Here is a 21,550-nt window from a genome sequence, read left to right as displayed (position 1 = left end):
TCAACAAGAATGCCTTTATCTCTGCTCCTGCTCATATGAAAGAGAAGAGAAAAAGAAAATGTGGAATCCTCTATGTCACAGTATAGAGATTCCTTGAAATGTCAGAGGAAAAGAGAAATAGAAAGAAGAAGGAGAAGAAGAATTCGAACTTTAATTAGATAAGGTTCGAATTGTGCATTTAGAAGGAGTGGTACTCCATAAACAGAAGGATGTGAGAAGGAGGGAAGAGGATTTTCGAAAATTCAATTAAAAGATTTTGAAAACATTTTGAAAATTTGATTGATAATTTTCGAAAATTGAAAGTGGAAGAGAAATCAAGTGATTTTTGAAAAAGATTTTGAAATTGGAAACTAAAAAGATTTGATTGAAAACTAATTTGAAAAAGATATGATAAAAAAAATATGATTGAAAGGTTATTGTCTTAAAAAGATGTGATTGAGAAGATATGATTTGAAAACCATTTTAAAAGATATGTTTTGAAAATTATTTTAAAAGATTTGATTTGGAAAATTAGTGACTTGCCTAACAAGAAAAGATATGATTCAAACATAAACCTTCCTTAACAGAAAAGGCAAAAAATGTTCAATCAAATCATTAATTGTTAGTAAGTATCTTTGAAAGGAAAGAAATTAATTTTGAAAACATTTGAGTGAAAAGATTTGATTTGAAAAAGATTTGATTTGAAAAACTTGAAAAAAATTGATTTGAAAACAAAATCTTCCCCCTAGCACCATCCTGGCGTTAAACGCCCAGAATGGTATACATTCTGGCGTTTAACGCCCAAAATGCTACCTCTTTGGGCGTTAAACGCCCAACCAGGTACCCTGGCTGGCGTTTAAACGCCAGTTTGCCTTCTTCACTGGGCATTTTTGAATGCTCAGCTTTTTCTGTATAATTCCTCTGCAGTGTGTTCTGAATCTTCAATCCCTTGTATCATTGACTTGAAAAGACACAAATTAAAAATATTTTTGGATTTTTAATAATTAAAATGCAACAAGAATCAAATAACAATGCATGCAAGACACCAAACTTAGCGGTTTGTATACTACTGACACTATATGAGACACATGAACACTCAAGTCAATAGAAATTAAAGATTAAAACAAGAAATATATGCATGGATTCGAAAAATGTAACAAAAACATGCATTTGACACCAAACTTAAGATGAGACTCTAGACTCAAACAAGAAATATTTTTGGATTTTTATGGTTTTGTAATTTTTTGTGTTTTTCGAAAATTAAGTGGAAAAAGGTATCAAAATTCTTTAATGAGAATTCCAGGAATCAGTGCAATGCTAGTCTAAGACTCCGGTCCAGGAATTAGACATGGCTTCACAGCCAGCCAAGCTTTCAAAGAAAGCTTCGGTCCAAAACACTAGACATGACCAAAGGTCAGCCAAGCCTTAGCAGATCACTGCTCCAAAAGCAAAATTGATTAAAATCAACAAGCTCTTGTGGTGATAAGTTGAAACCTCGGTCCAATCAGATTAGACATGGCTTCTCAGCCAGCCAGATTTCAACAAATCATCATGAAACTCTAGAATTCATCTTCAAGAATTTCGAAAAAAAATACCTAATCTAAGCAACAAGATGAACCGTCAGTTGTCCAGCCTAAACAATCCCGGGCAATAACACCAAAAAATTGATGTTGTTGCCGGATCTTGGCACTGATGTTACCAAAGGCTTGCTCAAAACTAGAACAATCCCCGGCAACGGCGCCAAAAACTTGGTGCGCGAAATTGTGAACTATACTTTTTTCACAACTCTCATAATCCCTGGTAATGGCTCCAAAAACTTGGTGCGCTCAATACATGGCATTACACAACTTCGCACAACTAACCAGCAAGTGCACTGGGTCGTCCAAGTAATAAACCTTACGTGAGTAAGGGTCGATCCCACGGAGATTGTTAGTATTGAAGCAAGCTATGGTCATCTTGTAAATCTTAGTTAGGCAAACTCAGATATATATATGGTGATGAACGAAAATAACATAAAAGATAGAGATAGTGATACTTATGTAATTCATTGGTAGGAACTTCAGATAAGCGCATGAAGATGCCTTCCCTTCCGTCTCTCTGCTTTCCTACTGTCTTCATCCAACCCTTCTTACTCCTTTCCATGGCAAGCTCGTATAGGGTCTCACTGTTGTCAGCAGCTACCTCCCATCCGCGCAGTGAAAGCTAATGCTCAATACTCTGTCACAGTACGGCCAATCACCGGTTTGGTTCCCTCCCCTACCGGAATAGAATAACTCTTTTGCGTCTGTCACTAACGCCCAGTAGGTTACAGGTTTGAAGCACGTCACAGTCATTCAATCATTGAATCCTACTCAGAATACCACAGACAAGGTTAGACCTTCCGGATTCTCTTGAATGCTGCCATCAGTTCTTGCCTATACCACGAAGACTCTGATCTCACGGAATGGCTGGCTCGTTTGTCAGGCGAGCACTCGGTTGTCAGGCGATCAACCATGCATCATGCAATCAGGAATCCAAGAGATATTCACTAAGCCTTAGATGCTTGTAGAACAAGGATGGTTGTCAGTCACCTTGTTCATGGTGAGAATGGTGATGGGCGTCAATCATCACCTTCATCATGTTGAAGAACAAGTGATATCTTGGTAAAAGAACAAGCGGAATTTGAATGGAAGAACAATAGTAATTGCATTAATACTCGAGGTACAGCAGAGCTTCACACCTTAATCTATGGTGTGTAGAAACTCCACCGTTGAAAATACATAAGCATAAGGTCTAGGCATGGCCGAATGGCCAGCCTCCCAATGATCTAAGAACTAAAATGTCCAAAGATGATCTAGAGATCTAAAAGTGATCAAAAGATTTCTATACAATAGTAAAAGGTCCTACTTATAAGAAACTAGTGGCCTAGGGTGTACAGAATGAGTAAATGACATAAAAATCCTCTTCCGGGCCCACTTGGTGTGTGCTTGGGCTGAGCAATGAAGCAATTTCGTGTAGAGACTCTTCTTGGAGTTAAACGCCAGCTTTGGTGCCAGTTTGGGCGTTTAACTCCCATTTAGGTGCCAGTTCCGGCGTTTAACGCTGGAATTTCTTGAGGTGACTTTGAACGCCGGTTTGGGCCATCAAATCTTGGGCAAAGTATGGACTATTATATATTGCTGGAAAGCCCAGGATGTCTACTTTCCAACGCCGTTGAGAGCTCGCCAATTGGGCTTCTGTAGCTCCAGAAAATCCACTTCGAGTGCAGGAAGGTCAGAATCCAACAGCATCTGCAGTCCTTTAGAGTCTCTGAATCAGATTTTTGCTCAGGTCCCTCAATTTCAGCCAGAAAATACCTGAAATCACAGAAAAACACACAAACTCACAGTAAAGTCCAGAAAAGTGAATTTTAATTAAAAACTAATAAAAATATACTAAAAACTAACTATATCATATCAAAAACATACTAAAAGTAATGCCAAAAAGTATACAAATTATCCGCTCATCAGTCTCCCTGGTAGACGTCTACAGAGAAGTATGCCACACCGAAAAGATCCCACCGCCCCGACCTCTAAAACACAAGAGAACGGGAAGAGATCGGTCCGAATACTGTGAATATCACAAGCTCTACGGTCATTCTACTAACGACTGCTACGACCTAAAAAATGTTATAGAAAAGCTGGCCAGAGAGGGAAAACTCGACAGATACATAGCAGACAAAGGAGAAGAGACCAGGAAGAGAAGGCGGGGGGATAACGAAGGTCGGGCCGAACAAACCCCGCGAACCCCTGAAAGACACGTTCACATGATAAATGGAGGTTTTGCAGGCGGAGGAACATCCAGATCCTCGCGAAAAAGACACCTCAAAGAAATCTATCATGTCCGAGAAGACGGTCCCCTGCCCGAATTACCTACTATCTCATTTACCCGAGAAGATGCCCAAGGGATAATTCCCGGGCACGATGATCCAATGGTAATCACCATTATCCTAGCAAACGCCAACTTACATCGAACCCTGATTGACCAGGGAAGCTCAGCAGATATCCTGTTTAAAACGGCCTTCGACAAGCTCGGACTTGAAGAAAAAGAACTAAAGGCCTATCCCACCGACCTATTTGGGCTAGGGGATACTCCGATCCATCCCTTAGGATACATCTCGCTACACACTACCTTTGGAAGAGGCGAGCAATCTAAAACATTAAGCATCGACTACATTATAGTCGACGTCACTTCGGCATACAATGCCCTCATTGGGCGACCAACACTAAACAGGCTGGCAGCTATAGTCTCGACCCCACACCTCTGTATGAAGTTCCCTACCGCAAAAGGAATCGCTACCCTAAAAGGCGACCAAAAACTAGCGCGGCAATGCTACAACGAAAGCTTAAGCCTAAAAGGGAAAGAGGTCAACACAATAGAACTCGGACGAGTTCAAGCCCGAGAAGATCTTCGGCCACAACCAGAGGGAGAAACCGAAAAAGTCCAGATTGGGAACACACCTGAAAAAATAACAAACATAGTAGCGAACCTCAAAACAGGCCTAAAAGAGGAACTCATAACCCTTTTAAAGGAGAATTCCGACCTCTTCGCCTGGAAAGCCTCCGATATGCCAGGCATAAGCCCCGACCTGATGTGCCACAAGCTGTCAGTTTACCCGGGATCCCGACCTGTCCAACAAAGACGCCGGAAGCTCGGACCCGAGCGCATGCAAGCAATAGAAGAACAAGTACAAGCACTACTAGATGCAGGGTTCATTAGGGAAGTAAAATACCCCCTATGGCTCGCAAACGTGGTTCTGGTAAAAAAGCCCAACGGAAAATGGAGGATGTGCGTCGATTACACAGACTTCAACAAAGCCTGCCCCAAAGACCCATATCCACTACCAAACATCGACGCCTTAGTAGACGCAGCCTCAGGCTACAGATATCTCTCCTTCATGGACGCATACTCGGGATACAATCAAATCCCGATTTACGGGCCCGACCAAGAAAAGACCTCGTTCATAACCCCAAGGGCAAACTACTGCTACGTAGTAATGCCCTTCGGGCTGAAGAACGCAGGGGCAACCTACCAGAGGCTAATGAACAAAGTGTTCTCAGAGCACATCGGACTACAGCTAGAGGTGTACGTCGACGACATGCTGGTAAAGACACAAGAAGACAAAAACTTGCTGACCGACCTCACCAGCGTCTTCGGCACCCTCAGAAAACACAACATGAGACTTAACCCGACAAAGTGCACCTTCGCTGCAGAAGCCGGAAAGTTCTTAGGCTTCATGCTGACTCAAAGGGGCATCGAAGCAAACCCGGACAAATGCCAAGCGATACTTAATATGAAGAGCCCGACGTGTGTCAAAGAAGTACAACAACTGAATGGAAGGCTAGCCGCCCTATCACGATTCTTGGCAGGATCAGCAATAAAGTCACTACCTCTCTACTCACTCCTAAAGAAAGGGAAACCCTTCTCATGGACCCCGGAGTGCGAAAAAGCCTTTCAAGAATTCAAGGAATTCCTCGGGCAGCCACCAATCCTAACCCGACCTTTAAAAGGAGAAAAACTCGTATTGTACCTCTCGGTTGGACATCGAGCAGTCGCTTCAGCATTAATACGAGAAAACGACCAAGGACAACACCCCATATACTTTGTAAGCAAGGCACTACAAGGGGCCGAATTAAACTATCAGAAGATAGAAAAATTCGCCTACGCCCTAGTATTTACAGCTCGGAGGCTCCGTCCCTACTTTCAAGCCCACACCATCAAAGTCCGGACAAACCAACCCATGAGACACATCCTCCAAAAAACAGACCTGGCAGGACGAATACTGCAGTGGGCGGTGGAACTGTCCGAGTTCGACCTCCACTATGAAACCCGGACTGCCATAAAATCTCAGTATCTAGCCGACTTCATCGCAGAATACACTGAGACCCCTGGAACCCCACTCTCATGGAACCTGTACGTCGACGGATCCTCAAACAAAACTGGAAGCGGAGCCGGGGTTATACTCGAAAGCGACCAAGGAACGCGGATAGAACTATCCCTAAAATTCGAGTTCCAGGCTTCGAACAACCAAGCCGAATACGAGGCCCTACTAGCAGGTCTAAAGCTAGCCGAAGAGGTCGGAGCCCAGCAAATCACAATCTTCAGCGACTCCCAGGTCGTCACATCACAAGTAAATGGAAGCTACCAGGCCAAAGACCCAACTATGAAAAAATACCTGGACCAAACAAAGGCACAATTACGCCACTTTCCAGAGGTACAGATCCAGCACATACCTCGGGAACAAAACGCCCGGGCAGACGCCCTCTCGAAGCTTGCCAGCACCAAGCCCAGAGGCAACAACAGAAGTCTCCTCCAGAAAACCTTACAATCTCCCTCCGTGCTAAGAGAGGAAGAAACGCTAAATATATCCGACCAACAGCAAGGATGGATGACCCCCATACTCAGCTACCTGAAGTCGGGAACTCTCCCCGCCGAAAGAAAGGAAGCTAAAAGACTCACGAAAGACGCCCAGAATTATACACTAATTCATGACGTATTATACAGAAGAGGATTCGCAAACCCCCTCCTTAGGTGCGTCCCGACCTCAGAAACAAAGAATGTCCTCGAAGAAGTCCACGGAGGCATGTGTGGGAACCATCTTGGAGCTCGGGCATTATCCAAGAAAGTAGTCCGGGCCGGGTTCTACTGGCCAACTTTGCAAAGGGACGCAACGGAGTTCGTGAAAATATGCCCCCCTGCCAAAAACACGCCAATTTTCACAAGGCACCACCCGAAGACCTCATCAGCATCACCGCACCATGGCCCTTCGCAAAATGGGGACTCGACCTACTCGGCCCGTTCCCCCAAGGACCGGGGCAAGTCAAATACCTCATAGTAGGGGTCGACTACTTCACAAAGTGGATCGAAGCTGAACCCTTAGCCACCATCACGGCTCAGAAAAGCCGCAAATTCCTATACAGAAACATCGCCACAAGGTTCGGAGTCCCCTACTCCATCACAACAGACAATGGAACACAGTTCACGGACACAAGTTTTCAGAACTTGGTGGCCGAACTAAAAATCAAACAGCAATTCACCTCAGTCGAGCACCCACAAGCCAACGGACAAGCAGAGGCCGCAAATAAAGTCATCTTGGCCGGGTTAAAACGAAGACTCCAAGAGGCCAAAGGGGCATGGGTCGAGGAGCTCCCCCAAGTATTATGGGCATATCGGACAACTCCACACTCTACAACGGGAGAATCACCATTCCGACTAGCTTACGGGATGGAAGCAATGATTCCTATCGAAATAGATGAAGGGTCACCCAGAGTCATCTTCTACAACGAAGAAGGTAACCCGCAGGCACAAAAGGAAGAACTCGACCTCCTCCCCGAGGTCCGAGAAAGAGCCCGGATCTGAGAAGAAGCCTTAAAACGGCGAACGGCCCTCAGATACAATCAGAAAGTAATAAAACGAAGCTTCTCCACTCACGACCTAATTCTAATCCGAAATGACATCGGAACACAAAAGTCGGGAGAAGGAAAGCTAGCTGCAAATTGGAAAGGACCCTACAAAGTAACAGAAGTCTTAGGAACAGGCTATTACAAGATATCCGACCTAGAAGGCAATGAGCTGCCCAGGGCCTGGCACGCCTGTAATCTAAGACGATACTACAGCTAGAAAAATTTGACCCGAGGTGTACTCTTTTTCCCTACAAGGGTTTTTTAATGAGACACCCGGTCAAGTAAGGCATCCGACCTAGTCAAGGGTAAACACTCTGTAAATATTCTTTCCTTTTTAATACTAATCAAATTTTTCTATTTTCTTTTGTTCTTCCTCGTGATAAAACAAATCCTGAAAAAGTACCCCGCCAAGGCGCATTAATTTATGCTCGACAAAACGCAAAAAATCATTGCCGAGAGACCACACAAGGTCGGCAAAGATAAAAGCGACGAGGTTCAAATTAATGTGAGAAGTTATAAAGTAACTCTGAAAAAGGCTCAAAAAGCCAAATAAAAAGAGATTACAAAAATAACTTAAAAGGCCGACCAACGACAAAGTCGGACCCAACAAAGGGTGTACTCGACCGCCCAACCCGAGGTCCGGGAAAAAACCCGGACCCGAGAAGGAAGCCTTAAAACGGCGAAAACAAAGATTTCGAAAACGCTTACTAAAAAGTTGCTATACAAAAAGCAACTAAAAAGTACAAGCGAAAAAACGAAATCAAAAGGAAAAAACAAAAAGTTTCAGAGAAAAAAGCGCTAGCTAAAAGGTTGTTATCCAAAAACAACTAAAAAGCATAAAAGCGGAGCAAAACACCACATAATAAGCTAAAAAGTTACTACAAGTAGCTAAAAGCAAGAAGGGTGTCCAAAGCATTCACGGAAACCATCCAAAAACAAAAAGAGCCCACAGGCCGGGCAAAAAACCAAAAGATAAAAGGATTACAGAAAATCAAAGATCCTTTCCGGATGCCGCATCAACAGAAGGCTGCGGAAGAAACATAGAAATCGGGACAGCATCGACGGCACCGTCATCTCGATTTAAAACCTCCACACCAGATCCATCCCCGGCCAAAGGTGAAGTCGGGCTCGCCACCGGAACTGTGGGATCGGACACCGGAACCTTGGGGTCGGACACCGGAACCTCATCCTCGTTGGGAGCAGGAACAATCTTACCCTCCACAACAACGTTATCCATACTAAATAAACTCAGATCCAGGTCGGGAGCAAGAACCCGGACCTGAGCCTTCAAATTTTCATACATAGCATCCATGCCCTTAGCCACATGCCCTTCTAGCTCGTAAAAATCATCCTGAGCAGATTGCAACTTCTCCTTTGTGTCCACAAGCTCGGCAAGTGTCCGAGTATACTTCTCCTTCGCCGCTTTCGCCATCTCCTCGGACGAACTCGCCGCCGCCACAGCCGCGGTAGCTTTAGCTTTCTCCTTCTCCAAAGACTCCTCCAGCTCAGCAATCCTAGCAGCCTTCAGTTTACTAATTCTCTCGACCTCAGACTGAGCTTTCTCAAGTCGGGAACTGGTCGCACCAATAGGAGATTTCTTGAACTCCCGGGCAATAGCGGCATGAAGACTAGCCATCCGGACACAGCTCCGCGCCATATACTGAAAATGGTGCTCCATAGACACATCATCAGTAGAAATAAAAGTCTGAGGGAGAATATGCTGCTCAACCCAACCAAGAGCATCGAAATCCTTGTCATTGAAACCCGCAGGCTCTTGAGAGGTCTTCTGTTTCTTGGGAGGAGGACCCGAGGACGAAGGAGGAGAAGAGGTAGCAGGTCTAGACGTCGGAGGATCTTGATTAATAGCTCGAAACTGGGGAGTCGGAATAGTCTTTGACCGAGTAGTGACACCCACAGTAGTCTTCTCCGGAGAAGATCGGGCAGAAGCCCCCCCAGCCTCAATATTCCGAGCGGCCACAGACTTCTTCGTCCGACGAAGGTACTTCATGGAATCCGCCTGAGAAGACATCTCTGCAGAAATAAAAGAAAAAGGATTACCACAACAGAAATTCCACCAAAACAAGCAAAGCCAAAAATACTAAATCTCGGAGAGGTCGGGAACTACCTAACTCGGAACGGAGAAGGCTTGGATCTCCCAACATTTTCTTCGTGTCCAAGTGAGGTGCCCGACCCCATAAACTGCTTACCACACCCACAAAAGCCTGCTCCACCTCATCTAGACTCTCAAAAGTATACTTAGTAGACACTACATTCTCCTGCCAACAAAGAGGAAAAGAAGGCTCCCCACTCTCATCTAGAAAGAAAGGTCGGACGTCTCCAGTAGCCCAGACCTTGAAATAATAGTTCTTAAAATCGTGAAAGGACTCATCATACAGGGTACAAAACTTCCTTCCCTGGTTAGCCCTAAAAGAGACCCAAGATACCTTCCCTCCACCCGACCCCGGCTTCGTCAACACAAACAAGTAGGAAAAAAGAGAAATAGAGGGAACGACGCCCAAAAACTGACACAAAAGTTGAAACAGCTTTAAAAACGCCCAAGAATTCGGATGGAGCTGCGTAGGGGCAAGGTTACAAGACCATAACACCTCGGACTCCAGGTCGGTAAAAGGAAGTCGGACACTCAGCTTAGAGAAAAAACAATCATAAGCATAAAAGAAGAGCTTCTCGGAACTATCTAGGGGCGGGAAGCACACTCTCTCCTCGGAATCCGGGGCTACTAGTTCATAATCCCTCTCAGACTCCCTATTTTCACATATGCTACAGTGCCTACGGAACCTAGCTAAATACTCAGAATCTACCACAGAAGGGACTTTTAGAGGAAGAGGGTCTACCCAACCAAGACCACTTGGAATCTTGGTCGACATCGCTTGAAGAACCTTTCGAGACATAAAATTCTTACCTACAAAGAAGAATACAACAGCAAGCAAAAATCACATAAAAGAAGACAGCAAAAACCCATTCAGCAAAACCCGAAACAAAAAGCCAGAGAACGAAAAAGAGCCCCCCCATATGCAAACAACAACGGCGGCGCCTCTTTTTGGGGCAACCCAGGCGTGAAGAAAAAAGAAACAAACAAGAGCCACACAAAGAACAGAAGCATATGATCACAAGAAAAACATGGGAAACAAACCTGGAAAGAAGAAAAACGAAGGCGAAGAGCTCCGAATCAAGGAGAACGAAACGGCGGCGCAGATGAAACCGCGGAAAGACACACGGAAAAATTCGGGAAGAAGAACAAAGAGAGAGAAGAAGCGGTGCTCGTAAAAGGAGATGGCAAAACTTAGAAAAACAAGGAAGGGAGCAAATAAATAAATGCCTCCACAGAGCCCGAACGGAAATCGAGGAGAAACGGTAAAATGCAATAAATGCAGGAACGGCCATTTTTTGAAATTTGAAAAACTACTATGCCCGAGCTCGACCTCCCAAAAAGGACGAACTCGGGCAGGGGCACTGTTCATACCCTGACCGGGCTCCTCCAACTCGGCAGATCCATAAAAGGTCCGACCTTGTCCTAAGGCCCACGCCTAAAGGTCGGACCTCGGACAATGAAGCAAAGGAAGGCCCATCAAAAGGAACACAGCCCAAAACCCAAAGGCCGAAAGGGCCTAGAAAAGGCGGTTCCACAAAGATAGAGATAAAACTCCCAAAAGATAAGATAAGATAAGAATAATCTTATCCAGGGAAAGATCACGGCCAACTACTATAAATACACTGGAACACCCAGGTATGACATTCATTCCACATTCTACACATATCTGCTTGGACCCATGCTAACTTAAGCATCGGAGTGTCATTGCAGGTACAACCACCAACCACTCCACACATCAAGCTCGGGTCACGGAACCCCCACCTCGGGCCTCTCCAGACAACCGAGCTACACGTTTCAGGTAACCCTCGGAACAGATGCAATGATGTGTGGCAGAAGAAACATATATCTTTACTTATATGATGATGAATGTTTCTCTAATAAAGCATGAGTGTTATCAGATTGGTCTATTACTGAATATTGAAACAACCCTTTTTAATTTTTTATGTGTTGTGCATTGTCCAACTTGATGCTTCGTATTTTTTTGTTTTTCCTCCTTATTTTTTCTATTAATAATGGTTGATATTTTAAGGAACATGCTTAAGCGTGTCCATTTACACAGGAGAGATAAAGAAACTCAGAACCCTTATGGTGGATGCAAAAACAAACGATATTAATATGCCTTTTTGAGCCAACTAATTCCTCCAACTTGAGTTGAGGCTTTGAATAGAAGTAAAAGCATTCAAAATTGTTAATCTACTATGAATGGTTGAAAACTTCCTCGAGAAATGGCACATGCAATTTAAATTGGTGCAATTTAGATTCATGTTTTGGTTAGAATAGTTGTTTTTGATTTGCACTTTGCTTGAAGTGCAAGTTTTGTTTGTATTGTCTTTGAAAAATTTTTCAAAAGCTAAAAAGATTTTTGTTAAGTTTAAAATTTTGGTTGGTTTAGAGTGTAAATAGGGTAGGAGAGTGTTTAATTCTGTTTTTATGCTTTCTTTAAAAAAAAGAGTAAAAAAAAGTGACGCCCATGCAAACACGTGGCTGACTGGTGCACGAAATTGTGATCACACTTTTTACAACTCCGCACAACTAACCAGCAAGTGCACTGGGTCATCCAAGTAATACCTTACGTGAGTAAAGGTTGATCCCATGGAGATTGTCGGCTTGAAGCAAGCTATGGTTATCTTGTAAATCTTAGTCAGGAGATTAATGATAAAAATGATTTTGTTTATGAAAAGTAAATAACATGAAATAAATGATACTTGTGATTCAGTAATGAGGAACAGGTTGAGGTTCCGGAGATGCTCTATTGTCTGAATCTCTACTTTCCTACTGTCCTCTTCTCCAAACACGCATGGCTTCCTTCCAAGGCAGGCTGTATGATCCTCTCAGTGAAAATGGTCCAAGTACGGTTTCTGCACGGCTAATCATCTGTCGGATTTCTCGTCTCGGATGAAAAATACCAGGCACAGCTACCACACGGCTAATCATCTATCGGTTCTCACTTGTGTCGGAATAGGATCTCTCTATCCTTTTGCACACTGTCACTGTGCCCAACATTTGTGAGTTTGAATCTCATCACAGTCATCCCCTTCCAGATCCTACTCGGAATACCACCGACAATGTTTAGACTTTCTAGATCTCAGGAATGCTACCAATTGGTTTTAGCCACTACCACGAAGGTTCCAATCTCACGGACTCGGTCCGTGGATCAGAGACCCAAGAGGTACGCACTCAAGCTGTCACCCAATGACTACGTTAAGCTCAAATAAAACGGGAGTAGTTGTCAGGCACGCGTTTATAAAGTTGAGGATAATGATGAATGTCATGGATCATCATATTCTCTATTTTGAAGTACGAGTGAGTATCTTAGAATAGAATCAAGCGTGATTGAATAGAAAACAATAGTAATTGCATTAATCCATTGAGACACAGCAGAGCTCCCCACCCCCACCTATGGTGTTTAGAGACTCATGCCGTAGAAGATACAATATGAGATGTAAAATGTCATAAGTTACAAAATGAATCTCTAAAAGTAGTTTTTATACTCAACTAGTAACCTAGGTTTACATAAAAATGAGTACCTAAGTGCAGATAGTGCAGAAATCCACTTTCGGGGTCCACTTGGTGAGTGTTTGGGCTGAGCTTCCAAGCTTCCGCATGCATATGCCTCAAAGTGGAGTTAAACGCCACCCTGGGTGCCAAAATGGGCGTTTAACGCCAAGAAGTATGCCAGTTCTGGCGTAAAACGCCAGAAAAGGGTTTCTGGCTGGCGTTTAACGCCAGTTTGGGCCATCAAATCTCAGGCAAAGTAAGCCCAAGATGTCTACTTTCCAACACAATTGAGAGTGCGCCAATTGAGCTTCTGAAACTCTAGAAAATCCACTTCGAGTGCAGGAGGGTCAGAATCCAACAGCATCTACAATCCTTTCTCAGCTTCTGAATCAGATTTTTGCTCAGGTCCCTTAATTTCAGCCAGAAAATACCTGAAATTACAGAAAAACACACCAACTCATAGTAAAGTCCAGAAATGTGATTTTTGCATAGAAACTAATAAAAATATAATAAAAAGTAACTAAAATATACTAAAAACTACCTAAAAATGCCAAAAAGCGTATAAAATATCCGCTCATCACCGACGCGCATGCATCGCATTGATGCTGCTGCTGCATGGGCCAAAAACCAGAGAGTTGTGCTGGTGGGGTGCCAAAAATATGCGTCTAGCATAAATTCCACCCTACGCATACGTGTGACCCACGTGTACGCGTCATCTCCATTTTTCCCATGTTACGCGTACGCGTGACCCCCTGCCCTATTCACACACCTTTCTTTTCTTCTCTTCTTTCCATTTCTTTTCTTCTTCTCTCTTCTTCTCTTTTACTTCCCTCCTCCATCCATCACCCACCACTATCATTCACCATCCGACATTTTCTCCTTTAGTTAGTTAGTTAGTTAGTTAGTTACTTCAATTTTCTGTTTTGGTGCTAAGTGTTGGATTATTGATTTAATTTGCTAATTTTGATGTTAATTGCTGCTGATTACCCATGAGATGCTATCCTAGCATCATTGTTGCTAATATTCATTGTTGGAATCCTTTATTGAGGTTATAATTTGTTACTTGGTTTTGAGTTCTTCATGCTTAATTTTGTGCATACCAAGTGCATGAGAATTGCCTTTCAAGCATTCTAAATCTTTTGAATTGCATGTGGTAGCTAGCCAATATGTGATTGGAACTCTTTACTTTGACTAGACAATTTCTTGATGTTGGATGTTGTGCATTTATCTCAATGCATTGTGTTGTTTGATCATATGCATTCATATGTTATGCTTATGCCTTAAGGACATGTTGACCCTCAATTGTTTAACTATGAGCTCTACACATACGTGAAACTAGTCATTTTGGCATAATTCTCCAATTGTGAATTTGGATTGTAAGCTCACCTAGTGACATTTTTTTGAAATTGTCAAGCTATATGAACCTTGCCTGCTATGTGAGTGATTTCACCTCTAGTCTCTTGATAGCAACCATGTGTCCTATTTTATGTCCACTAGGTGATAGAAACCAAAATTCAAAGTGTGTCATTGGTTGATGTGTGATTTTCATGGTTCCTTTATCATTAAAGTCTCCTTGCACATCAACCAATGTTCCTTCATCTTCCATTTCACAATTATTTGATTATCGCTTGAATGCTTTCATGCTTCTTTATGACTTGTTTGTTGGTCTTAACTTACAAGTTTCCTTTGAAGAATCTCAAGCACACTAGATTGAGTGAAGTGCATATTCCTTTTGTGTAACTATGACATAGCTTTTTATGTTAGTGTGTTTTCTAAACTGCGCACAACTTAGAATGCACACTTACTTTTATCCATGTCACGCATTGGGTCACTCACTTCATTCTAGTGATTATTATCTCATTCCAAAAATATATGCTTCCTCACTTTTGCATTTACTTGTTTTCTTATCTGGTTTTCTATTTTTCATGGAGGATGCACCATAAGCAACAAGAGAAGCGGAAGAAAGAACATGCAGCAACCGGTTGATCCACCAGCTGAAGGTGGCAATCCAGAAAGTCACGATATCCCCCTTGCTCATCTTTGAATGCACCGATGACGGTGCAAACTTTTAAGTGTGGGGAGGTCATCCGACCGAAACGGTCATTTTTGGGTGACAAATTTCTAATCCTAACACTTTCGCATTTTATTTTTCTTTTATTATTTGGTCTTTTAGAATTTTTAGATGAATTTTCTAGGTTTGCATATATATATATATAATAAGCTCAGTTAAAATAATGAAATTCTCCAAGAAAAATATTCTTAATAGGGACTTGATACCCCAATTGATTTGAGTAAAAATTTTTCATTGAACTTGCTTGAATTATACATTGTGGAACATGTTTTTGAGCCAAGAACATACAACCATATGAGTTTTGAGCCTAATTGTGTGTGATTATTCTCTTTCTATGATTGTAATCTTTGATTTGTTTGATTCTTTATGTCCATTATTCCATGTACACATGCATTTATATGATTGAGGCCATCATTTCATTTAGCTCACTTACCCAAATAGCCTACCGTTCATCAACCATTGTTAGCCAATTTTGAGCCTATTTTAATCCCCTCTTGTTCTTAATTTTAGTACATTACAAGCCTTAAAGCGAAAAACAATAAAATGTCCTTAATTTAGATCTTTGATTAGCTTATGCTAGTGAGTGTGTGTATCATTCAAGTTTGGAAAAACTTGGGACATTGGTTGAGAGGTAAAATTATGTTTTGTATTGTTGTTAAAGATCTTGGAAATTGTGTACATACTCATGCATTCAATATTAAACCATATGCATTAATACTCTTGTATATATTTTTAGTTTGAAAAAAAATAAAAGAAAAAGAAAAAATATATATATAAAAAAAAGAATGAAAAAGAAAAGAAAAAAAAGAAATCAATAAAAAGGGGACAAAATGCCCCAAGGTGAAGCTAATAATAACAATGTATATGTATTGTGATAAAAAAGAGAATGCATGAGTGTGTGAAAAAGTGAAGAATGGGTAGTTAGGTTTGTATTTGAATTGTATAGGTTGTAGCTTAGGTGAGGGCTTAAGTTAATCAAAGATTCAAATTTTAAAGCTCACTTGACCAAATACAATATTACATTGACACTAGCCCCATTAGAACCTATGGATAAGACCTCATGATATTTGTATGCATGCACCGAATAACTGTTGATTGTTAGATGAAAAACAAATCTTAGAAAGCATGATTAAAGGAGAATTAAGTGTATCAACCCTAAATACTTGAGTGACTAGAGCGGATACACATCCGATGAGGGTTCGATTGCTCAATTTTATGTTTCCACCTATTATTATTTCGTTTCTTGCAAGTTTGTAAATTCCTTTCAATAACTCCATTCAATTGCAGAGTTGATTTGAACATGATTGCCTTAGCCCTCGTATTCATATATGTATTCTTGGGAATTGATTTGTTTTGACCAAGTAGTTGTATGCACTTAGATTGATTGCATGTAGATAGATTGCATATAGGTAGTTACCTTGAATAAATGTTCATACCGTTTCTTATCCTTCTTGGTTTAGCATGAGGACATGATATTGTTTAAGTATGGGGAGGTTGATAAACCCCATTTTTAGGATTTATCTTGTGTTGAATTTAGAGGATTTTATCAACTTTTTCCACATTTATTCACTAAAATAGCATGGTTTTGTAAATTTTGTAAAATAGCCAAAAACATGATGTGAGAATTATTGTCGGTCTAGAATTTCTCAATAGAAAAGAGAACTTCATTGTAAGCATAGTTCCAAACCAACTAATAATTCTCCATCAAAGTTTAATTTTGGTTGTTACAAGTACAAATCCCAATAAAAACTGAGAGTATTTAAACCTCGGGTCATCTCACAAGGAATTGCAATGAAGTACTCTATTATTGGCTATGAAGAAACAAAGGGGTTTAATTTGGTGATTGGCAAGAAAAGTAAATAACAAGAAAGTAAATGACAATTAACTAATAAAGGAAAGGAAAAGAATTCTTGGTTAAGGCATGGAAATTGAGATCACCATCCTTGTCTAAACAACTATATATTAACAATTATGAGGGACCACTACAAGAAAAATACCCATTCAGCCACACTTTTTTTAAGCTACATTTGAAAAGCGTAGCCTATTCATAGAATAGGCTACACTTTTTTCAGTGTTGTCTTTTTTTTAGAGAAAAGGAAACACAATTCTGGCATCATTTAAAAAGTGTAGCCTTAGGTATTATAGAAATCACTTATAAAGCGTAGCTGAATGTTAATACCTATGGATTCACTTTTTGTGTCAAAGAGAACGCTTTTTGAGCGTAGCCTGTTTATTAAGTTTTGGGTATGCTTCAAAAGTGATGCCTAATGCCCTAATAAGCGCTTTTCCCCTTTTTTTTTTCCCGATCCAAAGCAAACTCAAAACACTTGGTGAAACTTTTGTTCCCTCCAAAGCTCATTATCCTCTTTCTGAAACTCACAGCACTTGGTGAATCACAGCGCCTTTATCCCCTTTCTGGAACCAGACGAATCACATCGCCTTTGTTCCCTCTAAAGCTCATCACTCATCATCGCGAAGAACCCTCTCTGATATTTTTGTTATCAAATGCCTTTATCCCCCTTTCTGAAACCCTCTCAACATCGCGAAGAACCACACGCAGCACTCACTATCGCCACTGACCGTCGCTCCTCTTCGCCCTCCTGCACTGAGCTGCGCCACTCTCAGCATCGTCATCTCTGCGCTTCTCATCATCTTCCCCTTTCAGTTTGATCGTCATCTCTGTAACCATCACCTTCGCCATTCTCGGTTTCTCACCGTTGCTGGTGACCGTCGCCACCCAGTAACCACTCACCGCCAGTCACCGTCGCTGTTGCTGCACTAATCATCGCTCTTCTTTGCCATTCTTCTCATCATCGTCTTCTCTGTGCTGCTTACATCGTTGAGTATGTATGTATTGATTTGTATTTGGTTCTACAATTTTAGAGTTTTAGGGTTCTAATTTTAGGGGTTTTAATTTGGGGGTTTTAATCTGTGAAATATGGGTTTGTAAATTGTGATTTGATAACATGCATGCTGTTCTTGATGAAGATGCGTGGTTTAATAGATTATTTTTCTGCCTGTTTTGTACTTATAAATAACTAACTCATTCGGGGGAAATTGTTTCTGATATTCTGTTATTTATTAAGAATTAGAATGCTCATGATAAGACACAAGTAAAAACTGGAAGAAGTTAGGGAAAAGAGTATTGGCTTTTACAACAATGATGATGAATAAATTCAGTTATTAATGAAAACTAACCTATGACTAGAATCATATTCAAATGCTGCTGCACCTATAGACTATAGTGAAATTCTAACTAAAAGCATGTATCGAAGCTCAAAAATTATATTCATTCATATGATTGCTGATTGCAGATCCTTCTTCACGGGCATCTACCTGAGGGAGGCTAGTGCTTTCCAACAATCTACTGAGGTGAGAGCATAATCAGCTTGTTGTCCATTGATGATCAAAGCATATCTTTAGGTCAGATATTTGAAAACTGTGATGGATTAAAGATCGGAATGTGGGAAAACTAATAAATGATGAGTGATGACTGTGCATTTTCTAATTCTAATAAACTCTTGGATGAAATAACAAAAAATTGTTGAATTCATGAACAATATTAGTGTACCTTCTGAGGCGATAAAAGGACAAGAGTAGTGTTTGCTTAGATTTAGTTTGTTAACAGAAATTGTTGATGAGGCATGTAATGAAACTTGATAACAGTCTCACAATTGTTCTTTTGCTGGTGTAATTGCTGATAAGTGCAATGTTGTTTGCCATTCTAAGTTAATTGTAAATTTTAGTTTGTGCTCAAATGGCAATTTATTTTATGACTTGTATTTACAGTGGACAGTGGAAGTTGATCCAAAATTTCATGAGGATGCCAACAAAATTGAAGAATTGGCTGTGTTTGAGGAGCACATTGAATTACATTCTACAGATAGCTCAGTTGTGAAAGCCCCTGATTATCTACTGCTCACTAAGAATGGTCGTACCTTCAAGTTAGTCAATGTTCCTTCACCGTTATGTTTTCAGTTTTAGGGTACATGGCCATTTATTTAAAATGCAAGTGTTTTCAGTCAGGTGTGCTTTAGTCAATTAAGTTTATTTCTATGCTTCTTTCTGCTGGTGACTTAATGGTTTTCAAATTTTGAGATTATGTATAATGCATTGAGATCATGTTGTGTAGGCTATTTTCCAGTTGTCTTTTATTTTCTCTAATAAAGAAAGTGTTATTGGACACCTTACTTTGTCTTGAAATTGTTTTATCATATGGCATTTGTCGTTCTGGTCGAGTTTCTGTTCTCTAGTTGTCTTAAAAGCAATAATTGTGTTAAAATTTTTTGCTTCATTACTCCATTACGTGTTTCATTATATTTGAATGTTTAGATTGTCTTTTTCTTATTATTCTGCTACTTTTGCATTTGACTTTACTTAAGCATGTTTAGGTGTACCAATTAACAAAAGAAAAATAGAAATTTTGTTGATAGTTTAGACTTAGAGTATTTTGATTGTTTACTTGTTCAATTGCTTTTGTGTTTTTGTTCATTTATATATGTTTTGTAGGACTCATGATGACCTTTTTGTGCTTTCCTATTCTCTCTTAAGAGTAATTTTATTTTATCATAACTTTTTAGTAATTCATTATGCTTATAAGATATTTTTGAAATGTAAAGTTTACACAAACTGAGACTAACTTTTTCCTAAAGCACTGAGATATCCTCGTATATGAGTTGGTTCTGCAAGTTATATATTACATATAAGTAAAATCAGAATCATCATCACTATATATATGGCCAAAAACACCCAAGGTTTGCATGGTTTTACTACCCTTCATGATCTAACTTATTTGAGGGCAGAATCAAGCTGTTGTTCTAAATTCTGAAGCTCTTTTAGACTTAAGCATTGCAGATCTTGTCCCATAAAATTCCTAAAAAAGAAAAATTAAAAAGCATATAATATAGGAACACAAACCCTTGCTTTTACTTAATTATTTTCTTTGATACCTTTGATTTCTCTCTAAGACTTCCACCCTTGCTTTGAGCCTTGCATATTCTGGAGTCCAATTTTCCTGACAGCGTGGATAGATATGAATAATTGAATAATCGTAGCGAATTAATAATAAGTAATTAGATAAAAAAAGTTAAACAATTCATTAGAAGAGTTAAATCCAAGCAATAATACTTCAGTTGTATTCATTATTGTCCTATTGTTAGAATCTTTTATAGAAATTAAGGGATTGCTGAGTGAAATTACTTCTTGTGTTTTCTTTGGTGTTTGCTTTGTACTGTGCTACATTTTCCTTATCTTGTTCCTCTCTTCACAGCAACATTTGGATTGACTCTGAGTATGCACCATATGGAACCTCGAGTGTATATTGGGTGCATAAAATCCGGCCCTGTGCTTGCTCAGAAGTAAGAAAAGCTTCGCTTTTACTTTTTAGATAAATTAAATTCGAATCCATTTTCTAGTGTAACTGTTTTACCACAGGGGAGTGAAATATCATAAACATGAATACTGGAAGTTTGGTGAGGTAGGAAACAAGTACTTTTATTCTGTGAATTTACTTTTAGAATTTCCACTATTGGATCATTGTTTTTGTTTTTGAATGTTGGATGATCTATTTTGTTATGGTAAGAAATATGCATGCTGAGATAGAGATAGGAAGCTTGCGCGATTTGTTAATAATGTTGATGGTTTGATTTATGAGCTTATTGATTGTGTGCTCCTTTTAGTGATTTTGCACTTGAGCTGTTTGATGAAATGCGCAATAGGCTTATACATGTAAAATCTTGATATAACAAAAATTCCATTTAATTTTTATAATTACGAATGTCATTATAAATATTCTTCTAACTACTTTTCTATATAATTATGCAAGGTATCAATGAAGATTATGCAATGAAGATTAAGCTTATTATAATTGTGGTTTATTGGCTAAGATAGAGTACTGTTTAGAATCTTTATATGTATGGTGACTAATGACTTTTATTAGAAAATACTTATGTACATAGGATATGTTTTTTTGTAGAGTATTACTAGTAAATTCTAAGTGATATTATGGTTATTTTGATATGGTTGTGCTTACTTTAGTGTGAAATGAATGAATTTTTACAATTAACTTCATTCTAGTACTTTTGGATCATTATTATAAATATATTTTGGTTAGAGATAATTTTTATTATTTAAAGAAATTATTTAGTATAATTAAGTATTTATTTTTATTTTATAAAATTCAACTCATTTAAATAAAAATGCAGAATTATTATATATGTAATTATATTATTAACTATTATGTTGTATTAATAATTATTAGAAAATTATATATATATATATATATATATATATATATATATATAGAGAGAGAGAGAGAAAAAAAAGAGACCTAAGGCTACACTTATATATAGTAGCTATAGTATATATAAAAAAATGAGGGACCTAAGGCTACACTTATAAAAAGTAGCCATGGTATACAATGTGGCTACGCTTTAAAAGTGATGCAGTAGCATTGAAAAGCGTAGCCTATTC

The 21,550-nt window shown here is 39.8% G+C and overlaps 1 long non-coding RNA gene across 3 annotated transcripts; it reads left to right on the top strand.

The window, feature by feature from the left end:
* Positions 1 to 18,405: 18,405 nt before the first annotated feature.
* On the top strand, positions 18,406 to 20,957 carry LOC130977069 (uncharacterized). 3 transcript variants are annotated; one of them, XR_009084830.1, is made up of 5 exons: positions 18,406 to 18,451; positions 18,869 to 19,023; positions 20,349 to 20,436; positions 20,513 to 20,555; positions 20,904 to 20,937. It is a non-coding gene; the product is annotated as an uncharacterized LOC130977069 (long non-coding RNA). The 3 variants fall into 3 exon arrangements; XR_009084829.1 differs by lacking the exon at positions 20,513 to 20,555 and having other exon boundaries at positions 20,904 to 20,957; XR_009084828.1 differs by having other exon boundaries at positions 20,349 to 20,555; positions 20,904 to 20,934.
* Positions 20,958 to 21,550: the final 593 nt, after the last annotated feature.

Source organism: Arachis stenosperma, chromosome 4 (genome assembly GCF_014773155.1).
Source record: "Arachis stenosperma cultivar V10309 chromosome 4, arast.V10309.gnm1.PFL2, whole genome shotgun sequence".
NCBI classification, from domain to species: domain Eukaryota; kingdom Viridiplantae; phylum Streptophyta; class Magnoliopsida; order Fabales; family Fabaceae; genus Arachis; species Arachis stenosperma.
Note: the sequence above shows the minus strand (reverse complement) of the source record. Positions and strands in the feature narration are given on the sequence as shown.